Genomic DNA, 4,621 nt, shown 5'->3' with positions numbered 1-4,621 from the left:
ATTTAGAAATGCTAATAGTTCAGCAGAGGTACGCAATAGCATCCTCTCTTCACAAAAATTCAACTGGTTGTAGAATCATGCTAAGTTTACTAATTATCAATTTATCAGGCATTGTATGACATTCCTAATACTTAGTCTTCAAAAAATCATGCTAGCACCATAATTGACAAACTGAAAACTTGCAAGAATCAAGAAGCTCAAAACCCAAATGAGTGGTTGATGGAACAACTGACTTAATGATGTTTCAATATTACAAATCAGAAGCTACATACTGTAATCATTTCAATCTGTGTACGATCAAGAGCTCAACGAATTTAAACGCAACACTCCCAATTCCAACATTTGAGTGGAAATAGCATTTACATACCCATCAAACAAGTCGCTATATCCACATTGATCGTCAATGCAACCCACTCATCAACAGTCATCTAAACTACCAAAAAACAACACTCCAAAATCAATCTGAATTAATGTAGAATCAAAAGAAACCTATCACGACGAAGATTGCAGATAACAGCCACATGAATCCATCAGTATCAGTAGGCATACTATAAGACATTCCTGATACGAAGTCTTCACTAAAATCATAGCTGCAAATCTACAAGAATCGAGAAGTTGGAAATCCAAATAAGTAGTTGAGGGAAAAACTGAACTAATAATCTACACAATTGTAATCATTTGAATATGCGTACGACGAAGAGCTCAACAAATTTAAACTCGACACACCGAATCCCAACAATAATCAAATCATCAACTATCCACATCGATCAATACAACCGACTCATAACATCAACAGTAATCTAGATTGCACAATTGAAAAACCCTCTTCAGTATGAAATCAATCTAAACTATTATTGAATCAGAACGAAGCTAGCATGACGAAAACCGCAATTAACAGCCACAAGAATCCACGACAATTAGTAGGCCTGATCAACTTGTTACAATCAATAATTTGCGAAAAAATAACCCCATGTTCATCAATTACAAAAATTACCAATATTCATCATATATACGAATTACTGAAATGACTAGATGGAATACCAGTTGAATTGAATGCCAGAGGTAAAACCCTAAGAATAGAAATACGAACCTGTATATTGAAAGCGAAGATCCCTAATTCTACCCATTTTCGTCGGCTTTCCTGTTTATTGTAAATCTCCAAATTTCTAGGATATATTGAATTAAATCGCAAAAATTTAAATTATAACATAATAAATTGCAAGAATAGCAATACTAACCTGTTTATTGTAGACCAACCCCAAAATTGTCGAAGAAACAAGTCAGTTTCTTGATTTATAGCCGCAATTCGTTTTGTAACATAATAAATCGCGAAATTTGGGGTAAGGTGCTCACACCCTAGAAATTCTGAACCATATAAAGATGTCGAAGGTGGTGATGGTCCGACAACCGCATCTTTCATTCTATGAAATGGTAGCAGCTTTGTAATTTGTAAAGATGAAGATAAATGTCGAAGGTGGTGATGTTCAGTAGAAAAATGGAGTTGCAATTTGTAACTGAAGTTAGAAGAGAAACGAATTTTGGGGGTTTTTCTATATTTATTTTTGATTTTATTTATTTTTATTTTTTTACGAAAAGTTTAGATAACTGTTAATATGAAAAGGGTTTTCTATTGTTTTTTTAACACAACACTTATTTAGGAGAGGCGTTCTCTTTATTGCTATAAAACGGTTAATTAACTTAACTGTTCTCTATTAGGTGTTACTTATTCATGTTTTTGTAGTAGTGCTTATGAGGAGAATTGCCATACCCATGATCTTGAACTGGGAGCCGTAGTATTTGCACTAAAATTATGGAAACATTACTTATACGACGCGACATTTACGCTATTTTCAGACCATAAAAGTTTGAAATATTATAGCCTCTGAAGTCATACTTAACTATTATCTCACCTAATTACAAAAATTTACATTCACTATCAATAAGTTCAACAACCAATCATATTTGTCCGACTTACTTACACCCTTTATTCTCATTTCTCGAAAACCAAAACTTATCTCATATCGTTAACCTCTAAAGAATTACACAAACTAGGTTCACCTCTTACTAATTAACAAGTTTCTATCACCTATCTCTTAGCCATCATAAATATATTCATAACTGCCTTAAGTTCCTATAAGTTTTGAATTATCCACATACATATATCCACTTTCAACCCCATCAGAAATTAAACAACATATTCAACTTCACCTAATTTAGTCATTAAATAACAAGCTCGTCTCAATTTCTTAGCTTTTATAACTTCACCGTTTAAACCTCATGGTTTCACAAAATGGTTCCTCCTCATTCTTTTCTCATTCAATATGATAAGATTAAATTCTAAGTACTTCGTAGCATAATAATCATATATTGGTTTAGGGTAACACGTTCATCATATCACTAGACATGAAAATTCTAATCACATGAAAGACTCATTCAAGCATTTAAGATACTCAAACAATCACATTACGCATGTTCTCACTCATAATTATATTCAGTAGATAAAATTTTTCACTAGGTAATCCACAATATAACTAAGTCATGAATTAACAATGCCACATCCACCAATATGCATGCAGCCCTAGGCCAATCATTACTGCCATCACACTTTTTTCTTCTTACCTTAATCTCGCCTCCTGCAACAAGTTTAGAAATTTCTAACTTTAAATCAAACATTGACCATTTAAGAATTACCACTTCCTTTATAACTACCCTACTCACTTTTATCCTTCCCTGAGGTGACCAGTTCAAAACTGATAGGGCCAGGGTTTGGAGTTAGGGGCCCTACTCATTCTAAGCCAAATGAGGCTCCTAACAGTTTCTACCCGGGTTCATTGTATTTGAACACATCCTAAGTTCATTATTGTTCATTGGTTTAGTCCTTATGAACGTTTGCTCTGATACCACTTTGTAACACTCCCATTTATCTAGTAGCCTTTAGCACGATATTCCCAAATAAATAAGATTATTACCATCTCGGTGTCACGAGGCAGTGAATAACAAAGGTAACAAATCAAAAGTACTTTATTAAAATATAATTTTAAATGGTTTTATTATAACTGAACTGAAAGTCTTATTTCATATATGTTACAAAACTTGCAGCGGAAATGATAAAGTCTTAAATGTAAAGTAAATAAAGTCTGAACTAAGTGAGCTAGACGCCTAAGTCCATCCATTCTCTCACACCCAAGCTCCCATGCCCAGCTAATCAAGTACCTGTTATTATCTGCTACCTTGATGGAAACAGTAATTAAAAGACACATGAACACCCACAAGTCAACCTATGATCTTAAAATAAATAAACATAACAATATGTAAGTATAAACAAGATAGTTAGATGGAAATATATGTCAAAGCACATGGCCTTAACCAATGTCACACCGCCACTGTCTCAAAACCATGAATACACAAGTAGTTTATTGCCAAGGCTCACAGTCCAAGCTTAACAACACCATGTGCGCTTGCCACGCCATGTCCATAGCCAACAACGAACACCATGCCATGTCTGTCCTATCCAAACCAAGGTCCACGGCTCTTCAACATCCCCGTGCCTGGCATATCCAAATCATAATCCATCTCGTACCAGTGCCAATACAATGATATGTAACACATAATTGCCAATATGATAATAAAATAGGCAAGTATGTTACTACCACAATGCCAAGTTCCTTAATTATCAATGTAATAAGCCAATGCATAAACCGTTACAGGTAAATGTCAACCGAACATATATATGAACATGCCACAAGGTAATAATAACCAACAAAAAGACCTTCAATAACTACCAAGTACTCGTCCTGAGGGCTATCACCAATGTTCATTAACCATTTTTTCAAGTAAGAAATCAACAATGCCAAATAAAACAATTCAAGACAAGGAAACACGTAAGAAAACCCCGCATACAAATGTTGAGTAGCTAGCCCACCCGTTAACAAATCTTCGAGTCACACGAGTCACAGAAGCAATCAAATCGATCCTTTACAAATCCATCACCTATATAACATAATTATGTACAATTACTACATAATCAACCAACTAATCATTCGCTTATCCTATGCCCATCACGTCCTAATCCTTTTCACAACTTCAAAGCTAAATCTCGAATTTTACCGTTTTACAGCAAAGTTCAGTCTCACTATAAAATTCATAACTAATTCATAAAAATCCAAATGATGCAAGACCAATGGGGTTGGAACCCTAAGACACATATCTATAGTTCTTGTGAGATAGACTTTACTCAAATTCTAGAGTTATCAAGGTTTTATTGAACGATTTATAAACATTGACGAATTCCGTCGCATAAAAAGTATCGATTCATAAAACAAGGTTAACATATGATTTTTGAGAAATTCCAATACCTAGCATCACGTAGACTCTTCAAAGTTAATGTATGTAAAAGACACAACTAATTTCAATTTATAAATTAGGTTTACGAAATTAACTTTAGACTATGCATTCGCGGATTCTTAGTCAACATGTTTAAAACGAATTTATTCTGAAAAATCTACAAAGCCAATTGATACGAAATTTTACAGGCATAAGCTAGACTTGAAAATAACTTAAGTCTATTAGTTATGTTTTCGAAGATAACAATTTTAAAGCGGTCTGATAATTCTTTCAAGAC

This window comes from Silene latifolia, chromosome Y (genome assembly GCF_048544455.1).
Source record: "Silene latifolia isolate original U9 population chromosome Y, ASM4854445v1, whole genome shotgun sequence".
Lineage (NCBI taxonomy): Eukaryota > Viridiplantae > Streptophyta > Magnoliopsida > Caryophyllales > Caryophyllaceae > Silene > Silene latifolia.
The sequence above is the reverse complement of the archived record's forward strand: the minus strand, read 5'-3'. Positions refer to the sequence as shown.